The sequence below is a fragment of the Chionomys nivalis genome, chromosome 1 (assembly GCF_950005125.1).
Source record: "Chionomys nivalis chromosome 1, mChiNiv1.1, whole genome shotgun sequence".
In the NCBI taxonomy this organism is placed as follows: domain Eukaryota; kingdom Metazoa; phylum Chordata; class Mammalia; order Rodentia; family Cricetidae; genus Chionomys; species Chionomys nivalis.
In genome coordinates, this window is record NC_080086.1 from 111,378,681 (window position 1) to 111,397,981 (window position 19,301).

Here is a 19,301-nt window from a genome sequence, read left to right on the forward strand (position 1 = left end):
TCACTGGCTCAAAGGAATGCCATGTGCCTGCGGACTCTTTTGCAATGCAGAATAGTTCTTCAGGCTCATCTTCTCACTCCACGTCTGCCTGCCACTGCAGCTATACACCACTGGTTTGCTCTTGCTCCCACAGTCTTCCAAAGTAAATACAGGAGCATTTTCTGGAAGTAAAATCAGGGGCCAGCAAGAAGTCTCAGTGGATAAAAGTGCTTGCTGCTAACTCGGGCAATCTGATTTCAATTTCCACAGGGTGGACCATAACAACACACACACACACACACACCAAAAAAAATGAAAATGTTTCTAAAAATCATAAAATTTAAATCAGATCATAAAATTCCCCTGCTCAAAACCCTCCCAAGAGTCCCCACTACACTCTCACTCTGAAGGACATTCATACACCTTGCCTGGACCATGACAGCCTGTATGGGCTGGCTCCCATTCATTCTTGTAGTACTGTCTCCTTCCCCGTCTCTCCTCCTCACTCACTGTCTTTGACAACTTCAGTCTACACTGGCCACAGGCCAAGCCGGTTCTCTCACCTCTAAGACTTTGCGTATGCTGTTCCTTCCGCTTGCATGCCTTTCCCCTGCTCTGCCCACGCCAGCTCCTTCTCGTTGCCAAACCCAGCCCTGCCACCAGCCTATTTCACCAGTCAGCCTCCACCCCGCCATCACTCTCAGGAGAATGAGCAAGCACCAGCCCCAGGCTGCAGCTTTCAGAGCCATTCGTTTCCTCTGGAGGAAGTCAGAACACAACTCAGTGCAGACACAGCAAGAGCCATGTCAAGCTGAGGTTTTGGCATGGATAAAGGAGTTACCATGGGGAGGAATCTGGGCTAGAGGACTCTTGGCTTTAGTTCCGGGGGCTGGGTACAACACAGGGGCACTGTGCAAAGATAAGAAGGGTTCCCACCTCTCCTCATCCCATGCCAAGTGTGGGCTCCAGCCCACCCGACACGCTCCCCGTTCTACCCCTGGGAGAAGGCACTGTGGTGTCCAAGTGAGACTCTCCTCGGGATCCTCATCTGAAAAAATAAATGGGAATAATGTGGAAAGGTTCACTGGATCCCCAAGGAAGGCCTTGGTAAACAGTGCATTGAGGGACTTGGCTCGGCAGATAAAAGGCTTGCTTCCAACCCTGACAATGAATTCAACCTCCTATCCCCACATGGTGGAAGAAAGAACCAACACCTTCAAGCTGTCTTTTGAACCTTACACATGATCCCTAGCATATTTGTCACCCCACCAATATAGATAATTGGGTTTTGTTGTTTTGTTTTGTTTTTACATAGGGTCACACTATGTAGCATCTGCTGGCCTGGATCCTCCTACATAGACCAGGCTGGCCTTGAACTCACAGGGATATGCCTGCCTCTGCTTTCCAAGTTCTGGGATTAAAGGCAGAGACTACCATGTCTCGCCTAATTAATATAATTTTTAAAAACAAAAACATTTAGGTTCATTGGAATCAAGAATGATGGAGCATGTCTGTAATTCCAGGACAATCGTGAGTCCCAGGCCAGCCTGGGCTACAGATCCAGACCCTGCTTCAGAGAGAGAGAGAGAGAGAATCAATCAGAGCTGGAAATAGCTCAGTGGATAAGAGCACTTGATAAGCAAGCACGAAGAACTCAGGTAAGATTTCTAGCACTTACACAAAAGCCAACATGGCTGCTTGAACGGCCCCAGTGCTGTTGTGGGTGGAGACAGCAGGGTGACTGAGGCTTATCAGTGGTCTGCCTATCAACACTAGTGAGCCCCATGCTCAGCTAGAGAGTGAGGTCCTCCGCTGGGCTCCACATGCGGACCTATAACTGTATGCATGTAACCGCACACACACATTTTTTAAAAATAATGAAAATTACATAAATAGTACATTTGGAAATTATTAGTTAGTTAGTTTGTTTGTTTTTCTGTTCTAAGGATGGACCTAAGGGCCTCGCACATGCTGAACAAGCATTCTGCCACTGAGCCACATACTCTTTTCACATTGGAGTACCTCCCAACCCCAAAGAAGATGACTTCTAACACACACACACATACACTGCAAAGTTTTTGAGGGCCAGCAAGATGGCTCACAGGTAAAGGTGCTTGCTGCCTAGTCTGGCAACCTGAGTTCAACCCCTGTCACCCACATGATGGGAGAAGAAAACCATGTCCTCCAAATTGTCTTCAAACTTTCACATGGGCCTTTAATCCCGGCATTTGAGAGGCAGCTCTCTGTGAGTTCCAGGACAGCCTGAGCTAAAATAGTGAGATTCTGTTTCAAAAAATAAACAACAACAAAAAAACCCTCCTTCTGACCTCCACAGGTACCTGCATTCATGTGCACAAACCTCACATACGCATGCTTGCACACACAATTAGAAAGAAAAAAAAAGAGAGGGAGAGAGAGAGGGAGGGAGGGAAGGAGGGAGGGAGGGAGGGAGGGAGGGAGGGAGGGAGGAAGGAAGGAAGGAAGGAAGGAAGGAAGGAAGGGTAATAACAACACAATAGCCAGGTGTGCTCATCCAGGCTGCAATCCCAACATTTGGGAGGCTGAGGTACGATACAAGATAATTGAGAGTTTGAGGCCAGCCTGAGCTTTACAATAAGACTTTTGTTTTGTTTTCTTTTTAAGGGTCCCGCAAGAAGACTCAGGCTCAGTGTGTAAAGGTGCTTGCTCTCTCTCTCTCTCTCTCCCTCTCTCTCTCTCTCTCTCTCTCTCTCTCTCTCTCACACACACACACACACACACATACACACACACACACTAATAAATGTGATAAAAATTTAAGAATTTGGGGCTGGATGTGGTGGTACATACTTTTAATACCAGCACTAGGGAGGCAGAGGGAGATAAATCTCTGAGAACTCAAGGTCAGTCTTGTCTACAAAGTGAGTTCCAGGCCAGCCAAAGCTACATAGTGAGACCCTGTTTCATAAATATAAATCAACAATATATAGCAACATAACAACAACTAGGTTTCTCTCTTGGAGTTGTTGGGGGGGAGAATTCGGTGGTATGTGAGGGCACGTTACACACACATAGTATGTATGCTAGCCATTCCTACGACCACTATTTCATGGTTGATTTGGGGTTTTAGTTTGGACTGAAATAGTGTCCCATAGGTTAAGCTAGTTCAAAATTTGCTCTGTAGTTCAGGCTGACGTGGAACTCAAAATCCTCCTGCCTCAGCCTCTGAAGTGCTGGGATGGCAGGCATGAACCAATTCCCACATCTTATTAGTACTTTGCAGAAGTTGAGGAAATGGGACTGAGGGTATAGCTCAACTGATGGGTTGCTTTTCTAGTAAACATGAAGCCCTGGGTTTGATTCTCAGCATCACAGAAATCCAGGTATGGTGGCATCCCTGCCTGTCATCCCTGCACCTGGGAGGTAGAGGCAGGTGGATCAGAAGTTCAAGGTCAAGGTCATCCTCAGCCACAAAGTCAGTTTGAGGCTAGTCTGGGCTACAAGAGACACCCTCTCACCAAAATAAAAAAGTGGAATGGATTTAAAACCCATACCCTAGGAAGGCTGCGGGAGACTGGCAGGGCCATTTCTCCTTAAACAAGCTCCCAGTGTCATCCTGATATCAGCAAGATAGCCAGCCTGCCCGGTCACAACATCCCTCCCACTCTGCTGGGGCTGCCTTATCTGGTATAGGTGGTACCATCAACCAGTCCTGCAGCCTGGCCTAGCCCAACCCACACCCAGGGAGGGCTGGTTTGTCAGGTTCCACTGGCAAGTCACCGGCCAGGGACTTGCTGTACAAGGTGTGTGGGCTCACGAGAAAGAACTCGGAACATGGGCTCTGATCAGGTACTGCATACATGCCTTTTCCTGAATGCCGGGCATTGGTCAGGGCTTGGCATAGGAACACTCCAAAGTTGATATCTCACCCCACAAACCAGCCTTCCTCTCGCAGCCAATAGTCAAGGCAATCTGCTTCTTGTCCCAGTCTAACCTTGACTCTCAACACAAAACATCTGCCTCATCCTAGGGACTCTTCTCCCCCACAAGGGGCCAGACTCCAGGTCTGAACTGAGAGCAGCCTTTTGGGTCTGCTTCTCGACACTGAACGTGCCAAATTTCTGGAAATCAGAGGGAAAGTTCGGGATCGATTTTAATGGATGAGAACAGAACCGAGTTGTCAAAGCAAGCAGGGAAGAGATGAACACAGACTTGATGCATGTAGATTCCTTGTCCCTAAATAGGACCTGCCTTCAAAAGAAGTATTTAATAATTTATTTATTTATTATGATTTTTTGAGACAGGGTTTCTCTGTGTATATCTAGCTCTCCTGGAACGCACTCTCAAGATCAGGTTGGTCTCAAACTCACGGAGATCTGCCTGTCTCTGCTTCCTGAGTCCTGGGAATAAAGGTGTGCACCACCCCCACCCAGCCTAAAAGAAGTCCTAAGGTCACTGGCAGCCTGAGATGTTATGACCTCTGCATACCATTGCAAACATGGCCACACTTGGACACGAGCCATGGAAGGGATTCTATAGTGCTCTCTCCCCTTGTGGCTGTGTGACTTGAGGCAGGCGTCTATGCCTCTCTGAGCCTTGGTTGCTTCAGACAGGAACCACATTTCTCCACTTCACAAAGCTATGATGACATATAAGGTTTATGAGTCATCAAGATAGCTCAGTGAGTAGAAGTACCTGCTGCCAAGCCTAAGAACCTGGGTTCAGTTCCTGACACCCACGTACTTGAAGGAGAGAACAGACTCCTGAAAGTGTTCTATGACTTTCACACTTGTGCACACACACACACACACAAATAAAAAATTTTTAAAAAATGAAGTGTTCACTCACTACAGGTATGGCACCTCTTGAAAATGTAAACATATTCATTCCTGCTACCTGGACATCTGAGATTTACAGAACACAGAAGAGATGAGGTCTCATTCTCTGAATATCTTTCAGGTCATCCGAGCCCCTCTGCGGTTCCCAACTCCGGTCAACATCAAGACATGAGCCCACGGCTAATGTTACCGCTCGGAAACCTAAGCTAGGCTCTACAGAGATGTCAAGGCCATCAGAAAGTGGCTCAGGATGTTGAGGTCAGGCAGGGTTGGTTTGTTCCAATCCCAGCTTGCCCACTGAGTGTCCACAGGTATGTGTTCACTTTCTCTAGTCCTCCCCAATCGATCACATCAGAGTCTGGGCAGGAATCTCAGGGGTTTTATCTTCAAGACATTAGATGTCACAAGCTCTTGCTAGAGTCAGCTTCAAGACAGAGAAACTGGGAGTGGAGGGCAAACATGGAGAGAGAGCTTCACTGAGGGACAGAGCGAGCACAGTGAGCTACGAAAGTAGAGAGACCAGAAAGGGACTGTGAGTCAGGATCCCACCCCCACTGCCCGTGCAAAGGCCAAGACAGTCTCTTCCTTCCTATCACTCACCTCAAGCCAGAAATCCCCCAGGTAATGAGCCACAGCCCCTTGCAAGGTCTAAGCTGCCCAGCCCCATCAATGGAGACACCAGTCAGCACTTTCGGGATAAATACCACCTTTGACTGATTTCCAGAACTCATAGCCAAACACAGAGGGACTGGGCCACCACTTAATTTGAAAAAGGGGGGGGGGATTTGGAGATGCTGACACTTCTGTGGATGGACACAGCATCTACAGGCAGATGAATTTCATCCACAGGATGGACAGCTTCAAATATGCTTTAAAAACTTGTACCTCTGAACTACATGCCGGCTCAGATCTCAGACCTCCTTTTCATGACAATCTGTCAGCGACTCAAGCAGCTCCTAAAGAGGTGTCCCAGAGCAGAAATCTTTGGCCTAAGATGCACCCTCTCTCTCTCCACCACCGGCACTCAAAAATGAGCTACTCCAGGACACCAGGAGCGCTCAGAAAATTTAAAAGGGTATAACCCCAGCAACCTTCTGGGATTCACCGACATCTCACTCCACCAGTATCCTGTTCATTCAACTTCACCCGCTGGTCGTGGGTCCTGGAACTGGCTGCGCCCAAAGATGCACGCCCCGCCCTGCTCAGACCAATGCCGCTGGACCGGCTCACTCACCCGGGTCGCAGCCTGCCGCGCTCGATCTAGATCCAGATCTGCAAGTGCCACCACCTGGGCTCTGACAACGCGGTCTGACAGCCCCAGCCCTTTAAACCCGCCGGACTGAGCCCTGAGCCCTTCCTCTCAGTGGCGGGGCCACGCCCATACGGCAACGCCCCTGCCCTGTCACTCGCCAGGCTGGCCCCCAAGATCCAGAGCACTAAACTAGGCGGGGACAGGAGCCAAAAGCAAGAGCTTAACAGACAGAGATGGAGTCGTGAAGACTCAGACAGCTAACATCCCCGAACCTTGGTCCTGGTTCCTTGGTCCTGGCTCTTGTTAGAGCTTCCTTACCATTCAGGGTCCCCCATCTCGCACACCAATCCTGCAGAGCCCCAAGGCAGAACTGGCTCCCAAGCTTGCACAGGACTCCCTAAACCTTCACCTCTGAGACCCTCACTGTCCAACAGGAGCGCTCTTTGAGGGCTCTCAAGAGTTCTCAAGTTCCATTCAGCCGAGGTGGGGGCTACCTGCTTTTCCTGGACCTGGCCCTATCTGCCCTCTTGAGTCTACAGATGTTCCGCCAGACTCCCAAGCCCTCTCTCATCTCCGTTGTCCCATCACTCGGTAACAGGATGGCAAATTCCAGGCCAGCCTTGGCTACTTAAGGAAAGAAATCCTTTCGCAACGTGTGTGTTTGTTTGTTTATTTATTTATAAATGTTGCAATATATGTAAAAGGGAAAGGGAGTGTTGGGGAAAGGGGAGCTAGAATGAGGGTTCAGAGGTTTAAAGCGCTTGCTGTTCACAGTCGCCTGTGAATTCCAAGGAAGAGGAGGCAGGGGCTCTGCATTCATGTGTGTATGTCCTCACACAGACACACACACACACACACACACACATAATCTAAATAAATAAATCTTTACGTAATAATAATAATTGTTTTAAAGGGAAAAAAAAAGTAAAGGGGCAAATCAGATGGCTCATCAGGTCAAAGGCGGTTGCCACCCATCATGAGTTCTTGGGTTCATTCTCCAGGACTCATGTGATGGAAGGAGAGAACCAACCCACAAGTTGTCCTCTGACCACTACAGGCCCACCACAAGCCACTGCGACCCACACACTACATAAATAAATACAGATGGCTCGAGTTCAGTTCCCAGTACCCACGGTGCAGCTCACAACCATCTGTAATTCCTGTTCCAGGGGATGAAACACCCTCTTCTGATCTTGAGGGTACCAGGAATGCACATGATGGCCAAACGTACATGGCAGGAAAAACATTCATGTATACAAAATAGAATAAATAATAATCTAAAAATATAAAATTTTAAATGAAAAAAATAAAGATGAGGGAAGGACCTCCAGAAGAATTGGACTATTTAGTTCCCAACCCAACCCACCTACTCACAGGCACCCTGACCTTGCACCAGGATACTCTCCTTGGCCAGCCCGGCTTCTCCAAAGGTATCCAGTTGGTCCCGCCCTTGGATGTGAGACAGACCAAATGGCAGGGCTAGGTCAGCTGGTGGGTGTGCAGTGCAAGCGGCTGACTCGGGCCAGTTGACAGACAGGGGAGAACCAACTGAAGAAGGTCCACTTGGCCTCCACTTCAAAGATATCTTTCTGTCTCTAGTAACTCTGTCTTGCTCTGCCCTGGAAAATGGGGAGCTGCCATAAAGAACTACAATTAGAAATAATCGAAGTTTTCTGCTTGGAAGCCACAGAAGGGAGGGCAGACCAGGTGGCCTGAAGCAGGTGACATTTGAGCTAGGCTGTGGGGAGAGGTTGAATTTCAACAGGTTCACCAGAGGGGGTGGGGCTCGGGCACAGAGAAACCAGAAGGTGTAGTCTGGCAAGTAGCTTTTCCTGGCCTGGGGTGTGAGAGATGAGGAGGCTGGAAGGGCCCAGGAGCTGATGGGAGGGTTTTGGGGTTCCATTTCAGTGGGCATGGGTTGATCTGATGGGCAATGGGGAGTCACAGATGGTGTCTGAGCAGAAGAGCCCCCATATTGCTTGCCTGGATTTAAAACATATTAGAACGTACTTGTATCTTTTTAGCTGTGCGGTTTTAGTTTTGCCGATGATGCTAACGGAAACCTTACTGGGGACATGGGAGATACACCAATTCCCAAACGCAGAGAGTTTGAGAAGGATCTTTCCAGTGACTGAAGGTAGCTAGTGGAGACCTGGTGGAAGGCCACAGAGGTGCTGGGACTGAGGCCCAAGACCCTTAGCCACTTCCATCATAGGCTGGATGTGGGACCGGAGAAGACAGATGGATCCCAGGAAGAGGAATAAGCCAGTCTGGGTGTAGAGGCACTGGCAGTGGGCTTTCTGGCTATGTGGTGCTGTGAAAGTCACACCGCTGCTCTGAGCCACCCATCCTTCTACAGATGAAATGGATGGTGAAGTGGGGTGGTGCATGCAGGGTGTTGAGCCCTCCATCTGGCAAGGAGCAAATATTGGCTCTTTGAGTTTGGGAACTAATTTAAGCTAGCCAAGCAGACATGGGCGTATCTGCTGATACTTGCGGTTGTCACACTAGGGGAAAAGGTAGCACTGGCATATCCTCAGTGGAGACGAGACGCTGTTCAGTGTCCTACCACACAGCTCACCCACCCCCACCCCAGCCACAGAGAATAATGGGTCACAGTGTCAGCGGTGCTGAGGAAAAACTCTAAGGCAGTCACCTTCAGTCCACAAGGGCCGTGGGATGTTTGGTTAGGCAGCAGGACACATGTGAGAGTCTGAGTTACCTCACTCGGAAGAAAGTAGACAACATGGGAGTGGGTGGCTGGGTCACTTGGGTGAAGGAGAAGGACAAGGTTGTGAATGGAGAAAACTGTGGGTGACAACACATTTACAACAAGGACAGACAGACACCGACCTGGAGGTGGAGATTAAGGAAGGGTAGTAACGGGTAACATCACATGAATGGTCCATCACAAGGACCCTGAGCCTTCAAAAAATATAAAGCTATGTGATCACCAGGTCACCAAAGGGTCCTTGAACAGAGGCCCTCATTTTCTTCCTTCCCTCTAAAGCCTACTGTGGTTGAAGCCAACACAAAAACCACTGGGCCCACAGAGAGGAGTTCACACTGGTCCACCTCCCACTTCACAGAATGGGAGTGGGCAAAAGAAAAGAGGCAGATTAGGAGTGAGACCAGATAACTGGATGGCACAGAAGCAATGCAAAACTCAGGGGACGGTTCCAGACAGCTGTGTGGACCCCAGAAGCAGAGCACAGCAGGGGCTAATTAGTGCTCCAGAAGATGGCACCCCCTGACATTGCTTATGCAAGAAGCCCCTATTAAATCATAAAATAAACAAGAAGGGGGAGGGAATGTTGGGAAGAAAGGGTGAGAGTGAGATAGAGAGATGAATGTGCTCAAAATGTAGCACATACATGTATGAAATTCAAAGAACTCATTTAAAAATCAGGTTTGAGACAAGGTCTCACTACGTAAGCCCGGCTGTCCAGGAATGCACTATGTAGACCAGGCTGGTATTGAACTCCTGGAGCTCCACCATGCCTCTGCCTTCCGTGGAATTAAAGGTGTGTGCTACTACTATCCCAGCATCATTAACTTTTTAAAAGGTCTTTCCAGGGTCTGGAGTGATGGCTCAGCAGTTAAGAGCACTTGCAGTTCTGGAAGGGGAACCAGGCTCAGTTCACTGCACTCATGGTAAACAACCCACAATCACCTGCAATTCCAGCTCCCTCTTTGACCTGACAGGCACTGCGCCCATGTGCACTCACATGCTCCACCACAAATAAGCATAAGTAAAGAATTTTTTATTGTAAAAAAAGTGGGCGGCAGAGGCAGACTGGTGAGTTCAAGGCCAGATAGTGAATTCTAGGCCAGTCGAGCTGTATACAGAGACTGTCTTAAAAAGAAAAATCTTTTAAAAGTTTTTTTTAGGTCAAAAAGATGGCTCAATGGGTAAAGCTCCCTGTTGGCCAGGCTGAAAGCCTGAGTCTGATCCCCATGGCCCACATTATGCTGCCTGGTTCTATGTCAACCTGATACAAGCTTGAGTCATCAGAGGAGAAATTCTCCACTGAGAAAATCCCTCTACAGAATCAAGTTGTAGTCAAGCCTGTAAAATGTTTTCTAAAATAGTAATTAATGGGTCGGGACTTAGCCAACTGTGGGTAGTACCACCCCTGGGATTCCATATATAAAAGAAAGAAAAAAAAAACAGGCTGAGCAAGTCAGTATGCAGCACCCCTGCCATGACCTCTGCTTCAACTCCCGCCTCCAGGCTCCTGCCCTCTTTGAGTTCCTGTCCTGATTTTCCTTAATAATGAACAGCCATCCCAAAGTGTGAGCCAAGTAAACCCTTTCCTCCCCAACTTGCTCTTGGTTGTGTTGTTTCATCACAGCAATAGTAACCCTAACTAGGACACACATGGAGAGAGTCAGCTCCTACAAGATGTCCTCTAACATCCACACTGCCGATGGTACGCCTCTTCCAATAAATAAATGCAACTTTCAAAATAAAATAGAAAGACATTTCCCATGGTTTCCAAAGCTGACATCAGATGAGAATGAGAACAAGAATTTGCCCTCCTTGGCTGGGCGGTGGAAGCCCACACATTTAATCCCAGCACTTAAGAGGCAGAGGCGGGTGGATCTCTGTGAGATTGAGTCCAGCATGGTCTATAGAGCAAGCACAGCTAGGGCTGTTACACAGAGAAATCCTGTCTTGAAAAACAATGCAAAAAATAGCTGGCATGCACTTCTCTGACACTGGTGGTGGGAATGTGGAGGGGGTGCAGCAGGGGCTCCAGAAGTTCAGCACAGAATGATCACGTCACTCAGAGATTCCATTCCTAAGCACAGACACCAGAGAGTTGAAAGCCCATGCACATGTTCACTTTTGTACATGCAGTAGCACTAGGCATGATCAGTAAGATGGAAAAAAGTCACTGACCCATTGAAGAAAAAGGAAAGCACCTCATCTGGGTGATAGAATAGTAGCCAGTCATAAAAACTAATGATATGGGTTTTGTTTTTTTTTTTTTTTCTGTTTTTGAGACAGTGCCTCATGTAGTCCAAGCTGGCCTCAAATGTTGTTGAGGGTGTTCTAAAATGCCTGACCCGCCCACCTCCACCTCCCAAGCTCTGGGATCACAGGCCTGTGCTACTACATCTAGCTCCAAACTCTTTCTCTCCTGTTATTTTTTCTGTTCCTAGATCTGTGTATCTGTTTCTATGTGTGTATACATATATGATGTGGGGGGGGGCGAGTTTGCATGGAGGTCAGAGGACAACCTTGGTTCTCTCTGACAAAGTGAAACTGGCTTAATAGAAACAGCCAGAATGGAGTGGTTTGGTGCATGTCTTTCATCTCAGGACTTAGGAAGCAGAGGCAGGCGAACTCTGAGTTTGAGGCCAGCCTGTCTACAGAGTGAGTTCCAGGATGGTCAGAGCTACACAGAGAAACCTTGTCTTGGAAAGAAAGAAGGGAAGGAAGGAAGGAAGGAAGGAAGGAAGGAAGGAAGGAAGGAAGGAAGGAAGGAAGGAAGGACCCTGAAGGATAGAAACAGCTAAGAGCTATTACCAGTCCTAGATCCTGGGGCCTTCAACGGTTACTGGAATCTGAACCAAACAAGGCTGCCTCGGAGCCATATACCTCCCTTTCAGGAGCACAGACATAGATGCGAGCCACACAGGGAAAGAGATGAAATGCATGCACCCTTCCTCTTCTCCCTCTTCTAATACCGCTGGTAACTAGTCCCTGTTAGTTGGGTCAAATGGAAAGCTACAAGGCAAAGCTTAGGTAGTCTATATGGACCTGCTTCTCCCAGATGCCTGAGATCTTTGGGAGTCCTTGCTTGATTCAGGCCTGACAAAACTGCTCTTGGCAGCATTTGTTACCAGCTCCCAAGACAGTCACCCTGGGATAGGATTTTTCTCATTCGTTTTCTGCCTTTCCCCCAACTATCTGCTGTGCAACATATATTTGTTCAACAAATGCTGGCTATCTTCCATGCTGAATAATTAAAAATGGGCAACTTCAGAAGGGAAATTCTACATACAACCTGCGATGAAGGGAAAGTTAAGAAGGCAAGATGACAGAAGAGGCCTCTCCAAAGAAGTGGGACGTGAGCACAGACCTTAAGAGAAAGAAGAAACACATTCCAGGTAAATGATAGGGCTTGCGTGAAGGTCCCGAGGCTGTGCTCTACCTAGAAGAACAGCCAGCTGGAACTGAGAGAAACACAGGAAGAGAGGGGAGGAGAGCAGGGCAAGAAGGTTGCAAAGTTCACCAGATCCTGCCCTGTGGGCTCTTATGAAGAGGATTGGGGTTATTTATTTTGTGTATGTATTGTGTGAGTATCAGAGGACAGCTTGCATAAGTTAGTTCTCCCCTTCCACCATGTGGGTTCTGGGGATGAAACTCAGGTCATTGTCCTCTGTGGCAAGCACCTTTACCTGCATACTGGCTAGTGTTAGGTCAACTCAACACGAGTTAAAGTTATCTAAAAAGAGGAAACCTCAATTGAGAAAATACTTCCAAGCTTAGTGGATAGTGGTGGGGAGTGGTACACACTTTCTATCTCAGCACTCAGGAAGCAGAGGCAGGCAGATCTATAGAACAAGTTCCAGGACATCCAAGGCTACACAGAGAAACCCTATCTTGAAAAACAGAAAGAGAGAGAGAGAGAGAGAGAGAGAGAGAGAGAGAGAGAGAGAGAGAGAGAGAGAGAAGGGGGAAGAGGGGAGAGGGGAGAGGGAAAGGGAGGGAGGGAGAGAGGGAGGGAGGGAAGGAGGGAAAGAGGAAGAGAAGGAGGGAGGGAGGGAGGAAGGGAGGGAGGGAGGGAGGGAGGGAGGGAGGAAGGAAGGAAGGAAGGAAGGAAGGAAGGAAGGAAGGAAGGAAGGAAGGAAGGAAGGAAGGAAGGGCAACAGTCAACAAACTAAGTGGAGAGAAACTCAAAATTATACCACTGAAATTAGGAACAAGATAATGTTGTCTACTCTTTCCACATCTATTCAATATAACACTTGAGGTTCTAGGTAGAGCAATAAAACAATAAAAGGAGATCAAGGGGATACAAATCAGAAAAGAAGGAGTCAAACTCTCACTATTTGCTGATGATATGATAGTTTACATAAGTGACCCCAAAAATTCTACTAAGGAACGTCTACAACTCATAAACACCTTCAGTAATGTAGCAGGATACAAGATTAACTAAAAAAAAAAAATCAGTAGCCCTCCTGTACACAGATGATAAATGGGCTGAGAAAGAAATCAGAGAAACATCACCCTTCACAATAGCCAGAAATAGCATAAAAGATCTTGGCATAACTCTAATCAAACAAGTTGAAGATCTGTATGACGAGAACTTTAATCTTTGAAAAATGAAATCGAAGAAGACACCAGAAAATGGAAAGATCTCCCATGCTCTTGGGTACGTAGAATTAACATAGTAAAAATGGAAATCTTACCAAAAGCAATCTACAGATTCAATGCAATGCCCAGCAAAATCCCAGCAAAATTCTTCACAGACTGCAAAAGAATAGTACTTAACTTCATATGGAAACACAAAAAACCAGGATAGCCAAAACAATCCTGTAAAATAAAGGAACTTCTGGAGGCATTGCAATCCCTGACTTCAAACTCTACTACAGAGCTACAGTATTGAAAACAGCCTGGTATTGGCATAAAAACAGACAGGAGGACCAATGGAACCAAACCAAAGACCTGGGTGTCAATTCACACACCTACAAACACCTGATTTTTGACAAAGAAGCAAAAAATGTCAAATGGAAAAAAGAAAGCATATTTAACAAATGGTGCTGGGGCCGGGCGGTGGTGGCACATGCCTTTAATCCCAGCCCTCAGGAGGCAGAGGCAGGCAGATCTTTGTGAGTTCGAGGCCAGTCTAGTCTACAAGAACTAGTTTCAGGACAGGCTCCAAAGCTACAGAGAAACCTTGCCTTGGAAAACAAAACAAAACAAAAAAACAAAACAAAAACAACAACAACAAAAAACTAAATGGTGCTAGCATAACTGGTTATCAACATGTAGAAGAGTGAGATTAGGTCCGTACTTATCACCATGCACAAAACTCAAGTCCAAATGGATCAAAGACCTCAACATAAAACCAAACACATTGAACCCCATAGAAGATAAAGTGGGAAATACATTTGAACACATTGGCACAGGAGACCCCTTCCTAAATATAATACCAGTAGCACAGACACTGAGAGCAACAATTAATAAATAAGACCTCCTGAAACTGAGAAGTTTCTGTAAAGCAAAGGACAAGATCAACAAGACAAAACAACAGCCTACAGAACGAGAAAAGATCTTCACTAACTCCACATCAGACAGAGGTCTGATCTCTAAAATATACAAAGAACTCAAGAAATTGGTCATCAAAAGAACAAATAATCCAATGAAAAATGTGGTACAGACCTAAACAGAGAACTCTCAACAGAGGAATCTAAAATGGTGTAAAGACACTTAAGGAAATGCTCAACATTCTTAGCCATCAGAGAAATGCATATCAAAACAACTCTGAGATTCCATCTTACACCTGTAAGAATGGCCAAGATAAAAAACATTGATGACAACTTATGCTGGAGAAGATGTGGGGTAAAGGGAACGTTCCTCCCTTGCTGGTGGGAGTGCAAACTGGTACAGCTGCTTTGAAAATCAGTATGGTGATTTCTCAGAAAATTAGGAAACAACCTTCCTGAATACCACTTTTGGGTATATACCCAAAGGATGTTCAATCATACCACAAGGACATGTACTCAACTATGTTCATAGCAGTATTGCTTGTCATAGCAAGAACCTGAAAACAACCTAAATGCCCCTCAACTGAAGAAGATGTGGTACATTTACACAATGGAGTACTACAAAGCAGAAAAAAAAATAATGACAACTTGAAATTTGCGGGCAAATGGATAGATCTAGAAAACATCTTATTGAGTTAGGTAACCCAGACCCAGAAAGACAAATATCATATGTACTCACTCATAAGTGGCTTTTAGACATAAATCAAAGAAAAACCAGCCTACAATTCACAACCCCAGAGAACCTAGACAACAAAGAGGACCCTAAGAGAGACATACATGAATATAATCTACATGGGAAGTAGAAAAAGATAAGATCTCCTGAGTAAATTGGGAGCGTGGGATCATGGAAGAGGGCAGAAGGGGAGAGGGGCCGAAGGGAAAGGAGTGGAGAAAAATATACAGCTCAATAAAAACCAATTTTTAAAAATCCAGCTGTAGGCAAGCCTGTAGAGTATTTTAATTAGTGATTGATGGGGGAGGGCCCAGTCCATTGTGGGTGATATTATCTCTGGGCTGTTGGCCCTGGGTTCTATAAGGAAGCAGACTGAGCAGACCATGGGGAACAAGCCAGGAAGCAGCTCCCCTCCATGATCTCTGCCTCAGCTTCCTGTCCTTGAAAATTTCTGCCATCACTGCCCTTGAAGGTGAACTGTGACTGAAACAAACCCTTTCCACCTCAAGTTGCTTTTGGTCGTGGTGTTTCATCACAATAATAGCAACCCTAACTAAGACACCCTTTGAGGGTGTCATTCTGAAGACGGTGGGAGCTACACCAGGTTCTGAGCTGAGAAGGCTCTAAGCAAAGGCTGTAACAGACGCCCTCTGGCTGCAACGTTATGCACAGGTTGGAGGAGGAACAGGAGATTGGTGAGGAAAGTGAGTGAGTGAATTTTGTTCTTTTTTGTGTTTATTTTTGTTTCTTTTTTAACACAGGGTTTCTCTGTGTAGCCCTGAATGTCTTGGAACTCACTCTGTAGACCAGGTTGGCCTCAGACTCATAGAGATCTACCTCTGCCTCCCTAGTACTGGTACTAAAAGTGCTCCACCATGCCCGGCTCTCTTGGTTTTATTTCCAGATGGAACCCAGGGCTTCGCACTCCACTACTGAGCCACATTTCGGCTCTGAAATTTTCACAAAGGTGAAACAAATGAAATTCGCTGACAAATTGGATGCAGGGATATCAGATGACAACTCATAGTGACAGAAAACTTTTTGGCCTGGGGACTAATAAGCTGAAGTTTTTCTAGAAGGAACCAGGGGAGAAAAGGTTAAGAAAGGGCAGCAGGGAGAAAGACCAGTACGGGGAGAGGGTGGAAGCATTTCAGAGGAGCAGCACAGCAGCAGTAAAAACACAGAGGAGAATTGAGCATGGTGGCTCCTGGTGAGCTGAGGGAAGTGGACGAGAGTTCCGGGGAGCATGGGCTACACAGTGAGACCTGGAAGGGGCATAGAAAGATTCCTGTAAGAAGTGCTATGGTGGGTGGGTTTTAATGGCTTAATGGGAGTCTGGGTTGAAGGGAAGAGCAGGTAGATGCAGAGTGATACCTTGAAATGTTGGTCCTTGTCCTCAGAAACCACACTGTGAAGCTGAGCATGGAAGAACCCTTCACCTTTATAAACTCACTTAGGAGGAAAGGAGATTTATATTTATAATAATAAACTAAACGGAGGGAGCTGTGGGCCTTGTTCAGTTGGTAGAACATCTGCCTGACATGCATGAGGTCCTAGGTTCAATCCCAGTGCAGAAAATAGTAATAACTTAAGAGGGCCAGCCGGTTGAAGGATGGAGAGATGGCAGAGGACTCAATTTCAGTACCTAGCACCCACGTCAGGTGGCTCACAACCATCTGCAACTCCAGGGAATCCCATGCCGCCTTCTTCTGGCCTCTAAAAGCACCACTATACCCCCCCACACACACACACACACAATCTCTTTTAAAATAAAAAAAAAAAATTCAAAGTCACCCATGACTATAATTTGGGCTACAAGGTAATGATTGACTAATTAATTAATTAAAGAAATGTCAGATAAAAGTCTATGTAAATTGGATGAGGTTGCCAGGAAGACCTGGAAATCTAATGTGGAATATTGTTAGTGTATCTGGTCCAGGTCAGTAGGAGAACAGCATCCTCAAGAAGACAAAGTGTGGAGGCCTCGAGAAGTCAGTGGAAGCTGAATTGTTCATGTCCTTGCATGATGTCACCGTGTGCCTGACAGAAACAGGAGAAAAATGGTTAGCAGGAAAAGGCACTTGGTGCCGAGCATGAGGGTCTGAATTCCATCCCTGGGATCCTCATAATGGAAGGAGAGGACAGACTCTTGCAAATTATCCTTTGACCTCCACACAGAGAACACATACCCAGTCCAGAATAAATAATAAAATATAACAAAAGAAAAGAAGGAAGCCAGAGCAAGGGTGCCTTGCAGGAGCCAGGCCTTGGAGGAATGGAAACACTTGCTCTGTTGCCCCATCTGGAACCCCTGAGGTCGCTGGCTGTGCAGATATGAACAGATAGCTGGAGGAAGTGGGCTGTGGCTAGAGCACCCTGCACCTCCGCCAGGGACACAGCCTCTGCTCTTCACAACCAAAAGCCACTTCAGGCAGATTTGGTAAGCTACGGTGTCAAAAGTCAGCTCCCCTCAAAATAAATCAGGACAGTAGCATGTCCCCTTTTTGGAGGGCCTGCCTTCTAGAACAGCTAAGATGACTCTAGAAATCTGAAAATACTTTCAGGCTGAATCCAGGTTTTGTCCATTGCTAGGTGGCTTTTATCAAGTTACTTCACCCCTCTGAGCTAGGTTAACTACTTTTCCCTCACTCATCAGATACACCTTCTACCTCCATCATTAATTCCTCCATCATTAATTCCTGCCCTGAGGCTGTGAGGTAGGGATCTGGAAAGTGCCTGACTTCAGGGAGAGTCCCAGAATCTCGGAAGGAGGACATAACTTATTCAGGCTGGCAGTTAAACTCAGATCTATTGGGTCCCAAGGACCATGAAACTTTCTGGGGACTGGTATAAGACCCTTCTCAGCAAGTGGCTGGCACACAGTGGTGCTATACACTGGTGCTGGTCCCTCCCACAAGAGGGAGCTCATGTCTGACATTGACTGGATGACCAGGAACCAGAGGCTGGATAACCCAGAGACCCAGGGTAGAACAAAACACGGCTGGCAAAAATTAAAGAATAAAAGATAAATTAATGAAGTGATCCCTAATGATGTTCTGTTATATTCATAGATCGGTGCCTAGTCCCGGTGTCCAGCAGCTGATGGGAGGCCTTCACCTTCAGTCTCAAGCTGGCACGGGAATCACCACTCCCATCCTCAAACTGCCTTGTCTGCGAAATGCAGGTGTGAAGGAGTCTCTTCCTAGAGCTGTCCTCACTTTGCTTGGGAGACAGAATGAATCTAAAGTGTGTGAAAATAGATGGTACACCCTTCTCATTCCTCAGAATGCTACACACAGGGACTACACAGCCCAGCAGAGCCTCCCTTGCACACAGGCCCAAAAGAATTAGAAACAAAGCTAAGCCTGGTGGTGGTAAACATCTGTAATCCCAGCACTGGGAAGGAGGAGTGTGATCAAGAGTTCAAGGTCATCCTCTGCTGCATAGTGAGTTCAAGGCCAGCCTGTGCTACAAGAGACTCTGCTCCAAAAAAAAAAATTAATGATTCAGTTGATTAAAAAAGCACTTTCAATGAAAGTCTGACAACTTGAGTTCAATCCCTGGAACCCACAGCAGAAAGAGCACTAATTCACAAAAGTTGTCCTTTGACCTCCGTATACACACCAAGATGTATACATGAGCCACACAAATACACACAGAATATACTAATAATAATAATAATAATAATAATAATAATAATAGATGCCTAAAAGCAAACCTTGGCCAGGCAGCACACACCTATAATCCCAGCACTTAAGAAGGATGAAGCAGAAGGGTCAGTGTTTGAAGCCACACTAGGCTACCTGGCAAGTTCAAAGCTGGTCTGGGCTACATGAGATTTGGCTCAATAACAGTAGAAAATGAAAAATAGAAGGAGGAGGAAAAAGAAAAAACAGAACAGAACTAGGCCTGGTGGCACACACTTTTACTTGGTTACAGAAGCACTTGGGAGGCCAAGGAAGGACTGAGGGTTTAAAGCCGGTACCTAGTGAGTTCCTGTGTTTACAAAGACAACAAAGCAAACAAGGGCTAGCAAGACGGCTCAGGGGGTAAAAGTGCTTCTTTCAAGTCTGACAATGTGAGCGTGATCACCAGAACCCTTGTGATGGAAAGAGAAAGCCGACTCCCAAAAGCAGTCTTCCTCTGACCTCTACACACAGGTACACATACAGTGTGCTCACACACACTTCCCCCTCCCCCCGGGTATGGTGAGAACTTGTGCACATCAATGCACAGTTCAAACGAGCAAGAACAGAGAGAAGGCAAGTGAGCCCTTGGTGATGGATAAAGAAAATGT